The sequence below is a fragment of the Mirounga angustirostris genome, unplaced genomic scaffold, assembly GCF_029215605.1.
Source record: "Mirounga angustirostris isolate CCGP_5_RB_7025 unplaced genomic scaffold, mMirAng1.0.hap1 SCAF_3, whole genome shotgun sequence".
NCBI classification, from domain to species: Eukaryota; Metazoa; Chordata; class Mammalia; order Carnivora; family Phocidae; genus Mirounga; species Mirounga angustirostris.
In genome coordinates this window covers 129,870,039-129,884,475 of record NW_026991711.1, presented here as the reverse complement: position 1 = coordinate 129,884,475, position 14,437 = coordinate 129,870,039, and the positions used below count along the sequence as shown (strand labels likewise).

The 14,437-nt window shown below is 35.8% G+C and overlaps 1 protein-coding gene across 1 annotated transcript in view; it reads left to right on the top strand.

Moving 5' to 3' along the window:
- The first annotated feature begins 12,677 nt into the window (after positions 1–12,677).
- SCN3A (sodium voltage-gated channel alpha subunit 3) overlaps positions 12,678–14,437 on the top strand; it is a 116,837-nt gene continuing 115,077 nt past the window's right edge. Inside the window, exon 1 of the mRNA XM_064586640.1 lies at positions 12,678–12,837. The gene's annotated coding sequence lies outside the window, so the exon portion shown is untranslated. The remainder of the gene's footprint in view (positions 12,838–14,437) is intronic.

The following is a 14,437-nucleotide window of genomic DNA, read 5'->3' as shown; positions in this document are numbered from 1 at the left end:
GCACTGTGCTAAGTCCATTTATGTCCCACAGGACAGCCCACCCTCATCCCACCTGCTCTACTTGAGGCTGAACAACCGGGTCCAGGTGTGCAGTGACCCATAGCAACAGGGACCAAAGCCAGCGCCACCTGTCTTGCTGGTTAACAGAAGGAAAGATTTTTCTAGAAGACTACATATTGCCAATTTGGGTAAAATTAAGGTCTCTACCTGGAGGAACACTTTGCAAGGGAAGTAAAGGTACTATTATTTTTCAGATAGAGATTTAAAAAAAACAACAGCTAGTGTTGCTAGAGATAACCTATTGCAAGAAAAATAGGTATGCAGGTGTCCTCCAAAAAATTTTAAAACATACTTAGTGTTAGCTATCAAAGGGGACATTAAGAATTGTTGGGATCCATCCATACAATTGAGTAGATCTATGGTAAATTATAGTTTCTCTCCACAGAACCAAACTTTGTATGCTTAAAGTTACTTCTTTGTCTTTCTGTTCTCCAGGCTTAAACACTATTAGCGTAATTAACATTTCCCTACAGGATTTGTACTCTGTTAAAAATTGTGTGTGCTACCCTTTTCATTTGGGTCAATCTTGAGAATCATTATACGTAAACTCTGTATCCTCCATTTTTAAATTTGTGTCCACACTTAGCAATTAAAATTTTCTGATATGAGCACTCCTGTTGTCTGTGGTTTTTAATTTTACAACTTTTTTTCCAAGTTCCTTAATTAGGTCTCAGATGAGAAATGCTGCAGCATTACAAAATGTATTACCTATTTTGTTGTCAAAGAAATAATCATTTCTTCAGAGATATCTGATTGTAATTTATTTTATGATTTTGTCCTACTCATTTCCATAATTTAAAACATAAACTGTTGTGTACAGGGGACCACATTAGAAAATTTAGAGATTACAAGGATAAGTGAGATATTTATGCTTCCATGAAACTTAAAATCTACTAGGTGATTTAGATATTTAACAATTATAATACATGCTTATACATAATAAATGCAAAAAGAGAGCAAACCAGTTCTTCTTCCAAATCCTTTACTATAAGAATCAAAGTTCAGGGGCACCGGGGGTGGCTCAGTTGGTTAAGCATCTGACTCTTGATTTTGCCTAAGTTCATGATCTCAGGATAATGAGATTGAGCCCTGCTTCAGGCTTTTTGCTGGCAGGGAGGCTGCTTAGGATTCTCTCCCTCTCCCTCTGCCCCTCCCTTCCCTGCGCGCGCACACTCTCTCTCTGTCTCTCTCTCTCTCTCAAAAAAAAAAGTCAATGCTGTAACTTTGACATTCTATTCCAAATTCACCAGCTGTGTAATTTTGGTCAAGTTACTTGACCTCCTGGAGCCTCAATTTCTACATTTTTAAAATTAAAATGAAGGCAACACCTATACTTACCACATAGAGTTATGAGGATTAAATGAAAATAATACATGTGAAGCACTTAACACAATGCCAGTCACTGTACCCACTAAAAATGAGCAATTTAATATTTATTGTCATATATTTTGTGCCAAAGTAACAGAGAAGTTAAAGTTCAGATAGACAAATCAATGAAAACCTAAGAAGCAAACTGATTAAATAGAAGACTAATGGCATTGGGTAAGACCTTGAAGACTTCACTTCTGCATGATGGGGGAGGGAGACAATAAATCCTAAAAATAACAGTTTGAATTTCCTGTCACTGCAGTGGGATGGGGCACCAAAGTCAAAATAAAATATGTTCACAGAAGGCAAGGAAATGTGGTATTTCTTGCATGCCCAGGTTGTGGACACTCAATTGGACTTACTACCTTTGGTCAAGGTTGATGCCATGGAAAGCTAACTACCTGCATTTCTGGGTTGCATCATCTATTCACTCAGCAGCCACTCAGGAAAGTAGATTCCCCTAACTTGAATATTATAGTGTTTGTTTCAAGTCCAAAGGAGGGAAACATGGTCTAGTTAGATATCAAGTAAGAGAAAGGAGAGTTGCAAGAGACTCTGAGAAAGTACACAAAGTTTACAGCAAATGCACCCCAAACTTGTCACAACTACTAAAGCTGGAAAACTTAATAGAAAATAGCAGGTTATAAAAGCACAGTGTGAAGGAACAAGGAGGAGGCTAGTGTTTGAAAGAATGAAGACAAATTTAGAGAAGCAACTGAAAATAAGAGGTTTCAACAGAGATCCCTTGAAATGATGTGTAGATTGAGAGCAGTAGGTAATTGAGAAACAGGAATTTGGGCCCTCTTCTCTAGTACCAGCCTGGAGAGGGATAAGACTTTAAAGTGGAATGGCTGACTTTTATATCCAAAAGATGTAACCCAGGCACCTAGATTCCTAGCTTCATAAAATATTTTGACAAAATTTGCCAAAGACACAAGCCATTGCTTAAATGTTATCATCTTAATAAACCCTTCTGTATGATCACCCAACTTAAAATTACAACCTCCTACCCCATCGACTATTCTAATCCCTTTCAGTACATTTTAATTTTTATTTCTTTACTCAATACTAATCATCTTCTAACATATTATATAATTAATTTATTATGATTATCATTTATTGTCTCTATCTTCTCCACCCCTAAAAACAAGCTTCATGAAGGCAGGGATCTTTGTTTTGTTCGCTGACATGTTCCAAGCACCAAAAGCAGTTCTTTGCAAACAGCAGACACTCAATAATATTTATTGAATAACTGAATTATTGCAACCTATGCAAATATATGACCAAAGATTGAACCCCTCACTTCCACCATCATGCCCAGTCCCATGCAAGACTCTGGAACTTTGATATGATGGGTAGAGGTGCCCTGGTAATCACTGAAGTTGAAATTATCATCAATATTATTTTTCACACACCTGAACATAGACTGAAATTCATATAGACAACATAAACTCTGTAATATCTTTCAAATCCGAATTCTTTTGTCTATCTCCACTTTCTTTTTTTTAAAGATTTTATTTATTTATTTGACAGAGAGAGACACAACGAGAGAGGGAACACAAGCAGGGGGAATGGGAGAGGGAGAAGCAGGCTTCCCGCGGAGCAGGGAGCCCGATACAGGGCTCAATCCCAGGACCCTGGGATCATGACCTGAGCCGAAGGCAGACGCTTAACGACTGAGCCACCCAGTCGCCCCTTGTCTATCTCCACTTTCATCAGCTCATGCATACCATTACCTTTCTCAGGTCTACAACAGTAACATTCTATGTTTCTCTATGCCTTTCCTGCTGGCCTCCATCTATTAGATGGAGTGTCTTGCTTCTTTTCTAGATTTTTCTTCCAATCCCTCCCAGCCATCCCCCATCTTCATACTTTTCTTAACAACTACTCTTCCTGTCCACAGCACATTGGAAAGTTGCATTAGCCTATTTACCTTTGTAAACAACTTAAGAGTAATTTTCTGAAATATGAATATATAATTTCAATTGTGATTAAACTGATTAAAAAATAATTCCTTTGATTTCTTTCCTCCACTAATAAAATGAACATACAAACTGTGAGGGATTTTTTGGGCTAAATTCCTCTTTTAAAATTGATAATCTAAATAAAAGCTTTCATAAAATAAAGTTTTTATAGGCTTCCATAAAATAAAGTTTTTCAGAAAGTTCCACTCTCTAGACTTAGAAGATATATTGTCTAAGCACAGTTTCCTTTTTTTTTTTTAAAGATTTTTTATTTATTTATTTGAGACAGAGAGAATGAGAGAGACAGAGCACATGAGAGGGGGGAGGGTCAGAGGGAGAAGCAGGCTCCCTGCCGAGCAGGGAGCCCGATGCGGGACTCGATCCCGGGACTCCAGGATCATGACCTGAGCCGAAGGCAGTCGCTTAACCAACTGAGCCACCCAGGCGCCCCACAGTTTCCTATTTTTAGCTTCCTATTTTATTGAGGTAACAACAAAAAATGTTAAACAATAAAAATTTAATGTAAGGTCAAGTAAATATTTTCAAAAATGAAAGAGAGCCTACCAAATTAAAATTTTAATTCTTTCCATATTGACTTAATCATGTATAGATTTGGACATACTTACTTGCATGAGCCAAATTTTAGAAGGCAGAATGAGAGATTGTATAAATGAATTTTCTAAGTGCTTGCTTGTAATTAGTACTAGATGCGAAGAGCTCATGGAAAAAACAACACTGTATTTTTCCCTTTAGCTTAGCTGATCTGATAGTCTGACAGTGTCATACTAACAAAGTTTGTGTAGGAAAAAAAGCCTGTTGCTTAGTCACAAAGCCCTAGAGTGGAGAGTGTGTGTGCATATGGGTAATTATCCAGTGATCTTTCCTGAGAGAAGCAGAAAAGTCTATCTCCAGTATCTGGCCATATCTGCTTCACATCTGTCTTTTCCTAACAAAACCCCACGGTAAACAATGGGCATTTGCAAGCATCTAAGAGTATTTAGTCATTTGAATGGATGACACATTCTCACTTCTAATAATTTGAACAATAGTATGAAAGATAATACTGAAAAGTTATAATCAAGTTGATACCTTGCACTTAGGTACAGATTACCACAGTTTTACACTATTAGTGAGGTGGAATAAATTTGCCTACCTTTTAAAAACAAAGTAAAATAAGTAAAATCTTATGCTAATTCTGGTATTAGATGACAAGGCTTTCCTCATTACTGGCTTTCTGAATGGAAGAGGTAATTAGTACACGAAGGTATGCATAGTCACACAATACCATCCTATGCATAACAGATATTTATTGAGCATGTGCTATGTGCCAGGCATTATATTAGTAAAGAAAAGGATGTAAAAAGGTAAATGTTTGCTCTCAAGGACCTCATAGTCTTGTATAAGAGTGTTGAAGAGGATGACTGGAAGCAGATAAGCCAACATTTACAATGCAGTATGAAAAATACTACCATACAATATAACAAACTATAACCAAATAACATAACGCTACCCATATATTCCGAAGAATGCAGATGAGCATTTGTAAATCATTTATGGAGAGAGCAGGATAGGATATCAAGTTCATTATCTTAACTGAGTCTTTAAGAATAAATAGCAGTTGGCCACATGCTGGAATGAAATGTGGATGAGAAGGGCAATGACAGAAATTTCAAACTGAGGGAATAGCAACTCTTGGCATAGTGGCCAACATACCTTCTGAAAATTGCAATTACATAGTTGTATAGCAACAACATGGAGGGGAATCTATATTGGAAACCACTTGAAAATGGAATATTTTTTACTCTTTTATAATAAGGGTAAAATATTTTAATATTACTAAATCAAAGGATACCTTATAGGTAATATTTTGACAGTTACTGTATCTGAGATATTTGAGTCCATGATATAAAATCACTTTGTCTACTGAGTAGACTTTAAATTGACAATTATCTTGTTTTTTAGACTGATTTTTACCACCATGTAATTTTGCTTTTCTGTACCAATTTTTACCACCTTAAAAACGTGAAAAGTGGGGTGCCTGGGTGGCTCAGTTGGTTAAGCGATTGCCTTCAGCTCAGGTCATGATCCCGGAGTCCTGGGATCGAGTCCCACATCGGGCTCCCGGCTCAGCGGGGAGCCTGCTTCTCCCTCTGACCCTCTCCCTTCTCACGCTGTTTCTCTCTCTCTCAAATAAATTAATTAAAAATCTTTAAAAAAAGGTGAAAAGTATCTATACTTCTCAACTTTTAGAGATGTTATAAAGTAAAAAAAAAGACATAATGAATGTAAAAGTATTGCATTATCTTTTATCAGAAGAAGACCATATTCCTTTTAATAATTTACAACACCTTATATATGAAACACTGGCAAACATGAGTTAGTGTCAGTATTTATCAGCAGAAGATTAAGATCTAAAATGGACTACCGAGGGCGCCTGGGTGGCTCAGTTGGTTGGGCGGCTGCCTTCGGCTCAGGTCATGATCCTGGAGTCCCGGGGTCGAGTCCCGCATCGGGCTCCCTGCTCGGCGGGGAGTCTGCTTCTCCCTCTGACCCTCCTCCCTCTCATGCTCTCTGTCTCTCATTCTCTCTCTCAAATAAATAAATAAAATAAATTAATTAATTAAATAAAATGGACTACCGAAGTGTAAAGGTACAGAGAACATAATGTGGATTATGTTTACTTAATAATAATAAAAATAAATGCAAGCATAGTAGTAGGTAGCTTTGCTATGAAGGTGACTAAAGATAGAAGCACCGGAAGCTGAATATAAACATGAATGAGGCCTTCCAGAAGAAGGCAGGTTCCAGAATCTCTTCAGACAGCAGAAAGGATCCATTCTAGACTCAAAAGGGAACAACTGAGAGATAAATGTAAATGGCATGAAGGTGTATATTTAATGTCTTTTTAATACCTTAACTGTTTTAAAAATTACACTAATAATGCACACACATGGAATTGCCCAAGGTTCAAACAGAACAGAAATATATACAGAGCAAATCCTGAAATTTCCATAGATTTCATCCTTCATTCCTTCTTCCCATGAGAAGTGAGAACTGTTAAACCCTTAATGTGCCTTTTAAAAAAATTCAGTATAACCCACATACAAAACAAATGTCCCAAACATAAATGTTGGACTCAATTAATGATCATGAAGTGAATCCTTGTGTTACCTCCACCCAGGTGAAGAAATAAAATTATACGAGCTCCCAGATCAGCCCCATTCTCAACATTCAAAAATGAATTAATGCAGGGTGCCTGAATGGCACAGTTGGTTAAGCATCCGACTCTTGGTTTCTGCTCAGGTCATGATTTCAGGGTCATGAGATTCTTGCCAAAGACTACCTTATCTCAAGATGATCCACTAATCTAACTTCTAGTATTAGAATTCATTTTACCTGTTCTTAAATTTAGTAAGAATAATCACAATGTCTTATTTACATGTGTCTGCCTTCTTTCTGCTCAGTGTCGTATTTGTGAAATTCATCATGTTTCAGGGAATAGTTTTAGTTCCTTCATTTTCATCTGTGTACAATATTATGGATTAAGAATATATCATAATTCTTTTATCCATTCTCCTATTGATGGAGGTTGTGATTCTACTCCTTTGAACAGTTTTCAATAATGTTGGGTACTCCTGTATTATACATTCTTATATATATGCAAACATCTCTATCATGTATACTTAAGAGTAGAACTCATTGGCTCACAGGCTACATTTAGGTTCAGCTTTAGTTGATAATACCAAACTGTTTTTCAAAGTGATTGTACTAATCTACATTCCTATGAGCAGTATATGAGAGTTTCCGTAGCTCCAGATCCTCACCAATACTTAGTAGTATTAGCCTTTATAATTTTAGCCATTCTGGTAGGTATATAATGGTACCTCACTGATCCAACAGGATAATAGTGTTCCTTTAAACATTGTTTTGGAAATAAGTCTAGGAAACAGGAAAGTGTGGCCTGGGTCTGGGAATTTTATCATAAAGTTTATAGATGCTATGAAAAAGTATCATTTGGCTATGAAAGCTTATGAAATTAAAACAGAGCCCCTAGAGTTAGAGCTCTACCCACAAAATTTTCGAAGATCCTGAGGAACCAGAGACTGAAGGAAGAAAGAGACCAACTCAAAAGTCCTAACTGAAGGTTATTAGTTCTATTCTATTATGAATTTCTATGATTTATGCAGGATATGTTTACAAAGTGTTGTCAAATACCACTAAGGTTCCAGAAGCCCTATACTTGTAACCAATAACTATTTTACCTAAACCTCAGGACCCACTTACTGAAGACCTGAAAATCACCTGTCCTTCCATCTGCAGAAGGAAAGCATACAACCCACAATGAAGCTAGAATCATAGCAAATTATATCACTCTTCTGGTCACTTCTCCCTTTTCTCCCTTGTATTTAAAATGATAAAACCTGCTCACATAAAATGAACTTCTTTAGCAAAAAAAGAGTAAAGATCTCTTTACTGACATTTATTTTTCTTTTTGCTCTAAGGTATATTGGCACAATAATTATCATTTGTTTTTCTTGTCTTATTCAAACTAGTTACTAAAATGTGGCCTAGATCAGTTCAACTTTCAAAAATGAATTAATGCGGGGAGCCTGGGTGGCACAGTTGGTTAAGCATTCGACTCTTGGTTTCTGCTCAGGTCATGATTTCAGAGTCATGAGATCAAGCCCCACATCAGGCTCCACACTCAGAGCAGAGTCTGCTTGAGATTCTCTCTCCCTCTTCCGCTCGTGTGCTCTCTTTCCACCCCCCCAAAATAAATAAATATTTAAAAAAACAAAAAACAAAAATGAATTAATGCAATCTATCACATCAATAGGCGACAGAAAGGAATTAATCATCCCATTTGTGTTTGATACTTACAACAGATTTCCTTTGTGGATATCCTTTGTTTTCACCTTATAATGTGGAATGATTGTATTTTCAGCCTCCACAAAAATTTGATTCTGGGATAGGATGCTACTCCTCTCTAGGCAGATTCACAGATGAATTTGAATGTTTTCTGGATATCATGTCTTTGTCTTCCTTGGTTTTCTTTTCCTTCCCTTCCCTTCCTTTCCTTTTTTTTTTTTTTTTTTTTTTTTTTTTTGGTTGAGGGGAGCTGGAATATATGCTCAAATGACTTTTCATGAAAGGACAGAGAGAATCTAAAATTTTGTTGGTTAGATTATCTGAAATACCTTTATTTGGTTCTCATACAAGATGTGGTTTTCCAGCTTGGCTGGGAACAAAACTATAAAACAATGTTCTCTACACCTTTTGATATCCTTCCTTCCTTGTTTCCTACTAACACTTATTGTTAGTAAGTCTGATGGTGATCTGATTCTTTTTTGTTTCCTTACCTTTTATGTTTTGAAATTTTATAATGCATCTCAATGTGTGTTCCTTTATATCATAAAGTGAATTTTTAGTGAGTCTTTTAATTTCTGGAAATTTTTCTTGTAACACATTTACTTTTTTTTTTTCACTTTGGGATTGATGCTCTTTTTCTTATCGTATTTTCATATCCTTGTGTTTAGTTCAACTTTCTAAGAGATGTCTTTAATTTTTCCTTTCAGACTACTTATTTTTCCTCTGCTTTATGTATGGTTTATATAATTTATGAGCACTCTTTATTATATTTTATTATTCCCCCAGTATTTCCCATTTCCCACTTCATAGATGCAATATATTTTTATTTCTCCAGGATATTGATTATACTATTTATATATTTACCTTAGCTCCATACATTGTCTTGATTCTTCATATTTACATTTATACTATTTTTGCATTTGGACTAGACCTAGGGGACCACTGTTCCAAATTGTAAGGTAGGGATGGAAAAGAGCAGAAGATATCTAGAAAAACTTTAAAGGGAATTCTAAATTAGGTTTGGACATTGGAATAATAATTGTTACTCATAGGCAGATCTAGTGAAGCAATTAAAAATATTAGCAATGAATATGTAAATCAGATGAGACTAATATTACCTGCAAATTCTATTAAATTTGGCATTATTTATATTTTTAATTTATATTGTTTATTATAGTTATATAATTCTATTAAATTTGTAATAATTCTATTAAATTTGTATAATGCTACTTGTTATAGAACTGCATTTTTTTTCTTCCTCAAAATTTCATCCTATGATAATTCTTATTGTCCTTAGAATAGTTTAAAACACATACACACATACATACCCATACAGTAATCAGTTCCTCAGAAAACACTATCAGAAAAATCTTTTGAGTATATGTGTATGTTCTTTTGAGTATATGCCCAAAATTGGTCATCAGAATGAATATACTTCTAATTATTATTACTGGTGGAGAAATTAGCATGGGGTGCTAGGGACTGGCAGAGTTAATGAACATTTAGTAAAGTAGTGGTGAGCAAGGATAATTTGGCTGTGACTAGAAAAAAAACATAAAAGTTCCTAGAAAATAGAAAATATTTCATGACAGAAAACTTACATAATGAAATAGTAAAATGTCATGAATTTTCATTAAATGTGTGAATAGCAGTGGTCTAAATTAATAAAAGATCATTTCCTTTATGCTTCTCCAGGACTCAGTGCATATTGGTGTCATATGCATGGTGATATATGAAGTACTAGTTACTGTGTTCTTACCTCACTCCATATTTGTTTCATCTGTAAAATGTGTATAATTCTTCCTATAGGTGAGGGTTAAGTGAATATACTCAAAGTGCTTAGAAGAGTATCTGACACATAATACTGAATAAATGTTGGGTTTTGTTATTGTTGTTATTATTAATGAATTTCTTCACTATTACCTGAAGATCTTCCCTCCACCCACTCCCCTCCAAATTCTGGCCAGATACCAAAGCTATGATTTCGTAAGTGGAAAGAATCATCAGATTCTTGCATTTTAAATTTAAAAGGTTTTGGTCTTAAGTGTTATAAGTTGAACTGTGTCTACCCTCCTGCCAAAAAAAAAGTATATTGGAGTCCTAATCCCCAGTGCCTCAGAAAATACCCTTATTTGGAAATAGGGTTTTACAGAGATCATCAAGTTAACATAAAAATCATTAGGGTGGACTCTAATCCAAAATGACTGGTGTCCTTATAAAAAGGGAAAATTTGGACACAGAGACAGGCATGCACAGAGGAAAGACTATGCCAAGAGATGTAGGGAAAACAGCATGGAAAGATGGAAACAGAGACTGCAGTTACGCTGCCACAGCCCAGGAATGTCTGGGCTACCAGAAGCTGGAAGAGATAAGGACAGCCTTCCCCTACAGGTTTCAGAAGGAGTGGGGCCCTGCTGACACCTTGATTTAGGACTTCTAACCTCCAGAACTGTGAGACAAGAAGTTTCTGCTGGTGGGAGCCACTCTGTGTGGTATTTTGTTACAGCAGCCCTAGAAAATTAATATATTAGGTATAAGACAAAAAGATATGAGAGGAAAACTTGTGGATCCAGTTTACTACTGGCACAGACGGAAGAGAGATCCAAACAAAATTTTGGGGGGGCTGGAAAGGAAGTTTGGGAAGAAGCAAGGGAACCCAACCGAAGAGGGTCTCTGATGGGGCCCCCTACATAGCTTGCTCACCCAGATTTAGCTAAACAGGTAGAGAGATGAGAAGTTGGAATATTCCAGGGTAGCAGAGATTGTGCCTCACTTGTCTGAAGCCCACAGAGCACCCATGCTCCAGGAGATGGAAACAACACAGAGATGGTGGTGTGCAGTGCCTCAGATGTGGGACTTGTATCAGTCACTTACAGCCCAGAGTGACCCTGGAAGCCTGCTAGCTGTGTTCCTTCCTTCCCCGAGGACAGGAACAAAAGTTACCTGAGAGGAAGAGCTGACAAAACCTGAGGTAGCTAATGCTTATGAAGAGGGGATGCTGCCATGCTAAATTGGATGGATGGTGTTTCTGGAACCAAAGGGGAATGTGGGCACGTTGGTAGATGTCCATATGGAGGGATTTTGGTGCCCAAAAATCATACAGGATTCTACACCTCATTGGATGCCCACATAGAAAAGCAGGAGGCTGGGAACCATACTCTGCTTTCTCCACATATGTAAGCATTCCTGGACTTAAATCAATCCCTGTGTAAGAAGATGGAAGAGGAAAATTGTACATTGGTTTAGTATAAACTTGAAATCATTGGGAACAGCCTCAAGTGACTCAGTCTACCTCTAACTGACTAGATTTATTTTCTGCCATTAGGCAAAATGTGGCTGGAATTAAAAACAAAGTAAATAACACTCCTTGAGCACATAGCTTGAAAATATGGTACCTGCTATATTTGTCTCTCCATTATACATAAGCTCCTTGATGTCAGGCACCATATGTTTTTATCTTTGTCTTTTCAAAGCTAATACAGCACTTAACATATATTAAGGTGCTCCATCAATATGAATATATTTTAATTAATTAGTGATAAACTAATAAAATTATAGTTGTTTGCTCTAAAGTAAATATAAAAAGTCAAATAAAATGAATAGCAGTTTCATGACAAACCTCTTTTAATAAACTGATAAAAATCATTTTCATTTTGCTTATGTATTGCATGCTTCAAGATTCTTACAAACAATGTTTTCTCAAGTATTTTAAAGACATAGATATAATTGATTTGAATTATCTCATGTAAGGTGAATTTAACTGTTCCTCATGTCATATACACACACCAAAATAATCCACAGATCTAACTTAGCTAGACCTTGCTAAAGTTTAGAATACCTTTCTACATTCAGATATTGTTTCTTGTAAATGTTTTACCAAAAGCAACACAAAAGACTATCAGTAAATGTGTATTACACTGTTCTTTAAGGAGTCAGATTACTCACTTGGAAAATAATCCATCCCATGAGAAGAAAAAATTTTCAGAAGACCAGCACAAACCACAAGAGAGATTTTTGCAGAACTCTACCTGCAGGGTGTAAGGTAATCTAAAAATGTAATTTTCAAACAGATATTTGTAGGTTTTATGTTCATTGTGATAGTTTATGAGTGAATAACCTTTGTAAACTTACAAAATATTGGTGAGGTACAAATAAGTGAGTATGGGAGTCTCTTTGTACATACTCATATGCAGGGAGATGTTACATTTTACCTTATAAAGAATAATGAGGATGTTTTTCCTTTTGTTCAATTTTGTGTGTCTGCCAGTAGATGGCGGTACCATGTTGAGAGCTGTCAGCTTCCCCCCCACCCCCTCCCCAAAGCTGTTTTCTGATATATGTTGGGTACCATAGAGTGAATCTCAGAACAGGAAGCGGAGGCATAAGCAGAGAGGATTCTGGAAAGGTCTCTTTGTTTTCTTGTCCACAGAGAAAGCAAAGAAAAAAACACTGTAATTAATCTGTAAATCTCTGTGGCCAAAAATCTGAACAACTGCAGAGAAAGGCACCTTATACTCTAACCATCTTGGATACGGGGCTTTGTTATGCTGTGATCTGTCAAGCTCTGTTTTATCAGGTAAGCTGGCAAAACATTTAATTATCTGCACCATAGAACCTAGCCACCAGATCATTTTTCTTATTTTAAAATCATCTTCATGCTGCTATTTTTGACCTAATGCTGTTTTAATTTAAATTTCAGGAACCGAAGTCATCATTTGATGTGTAAACTGCTTACTATTCCTTTATCTCTCAAAGGAAATAGAGCCTCTGTCTAGAAATGGTGACTTATGGTAGAGACTAGGCATCACTGATCTCGTGTTTTTGAGCCATGCAGATTGTTATGATTAATTGTATTCAAGGAAAATATTTTTTATTGCACAAAGCTGACCTAATGGATTTCGTGGCTGTACATCACCTATTTGAATGTCCAGTGTGCCCAGTATTTTTTAAACATAAATGTATAGTGAAATTGGAACTATCATTCTTGTGCTTAGTCTTTGATTTAACAGCTTTGGAGGGGCCATGTGTATAGGGAGTGATAACAATATAGAGGTATAATAATCTATTTTCATGGAGGGAAGAAGATAACCAATACTAACCATTAAAAAGAGATTTAACCTTTTAATAATAAAGTGATCCCTATATGCTCCATAATGTATTATTTCTTTTATATGTTAGTATGTTCATTTTTATATTAAATATTTGTCTTTAAATTAATTGACTTAAAGGGTATTGTATTTTCTTGATGAATTATCTCAGAAGCTTGATATATTTCTGTTTATTTTTTTCTGTGTAGATTTAACAACTGGTTATTATTATTATTAATTACCAGGGAGAGCCACTTGTGCCATAAAACAATTACTTACTTTATCTATAACATATATTTTCTGTAGTTTTCTTTAAAATATTTTAGAGCATAACCACAAATGTTGCATTCAGTTAGCAATCACATACTTGGAATGAGAAATTATTGGCAGAAAATCTGTAGGTATTAATTGAAAGAAGGGTTTTAAATATCGTAAAGTTCTTATTTTTTAATACAACAGGTGGTGTAATGTAGCATATGAGGACAAAGATAAAGGCATGAAGTGCTGGTAGGAATTTGCATGGAAAAATTTCAACACAAGCACTCCAAGTACTGTGTGTCCTATGTGAAATAAAGACCTGGGTTTCCAGTCATTACTGGTCAAAATGGCCTAAGGACAGAATTTGAGTATTTAAAAGCAATTGTAATTTCTAATGATATGGCAAAATACTGATTTCTCAATATTTTACACTGAGTATCAATAATATTCCCCCTAAAAACATAAAGTAGTGGTTGCCTCGGAGAAAAGCCCTGAATCTTGCGTATTTCAGAAGAACTCCTACTATAGGATATGAAGAAAACTGTTTCTTTGAAAAGGGTTCCCAGAAATGGATGTTAATTGGCTTCAGTGTATTGTATACTTCATGCTTCTCTACAGGGGACTGAATTTGAGTAACTTTGTGCTATGTAAACACAAGAGCTGGTCTTGACTGAACTGTTTTACATTTATGAATGGATGCTTATATTTTAGCCCTCGATATCAGCAATTTTTTTCAGTATAGTTGCAATAATCTCTTATTTGTCTATATACGTAGTCATGATGTGAAGAGCATATGTACACAGAGTTCTTCACAAAACTGGCTCTTTGAAA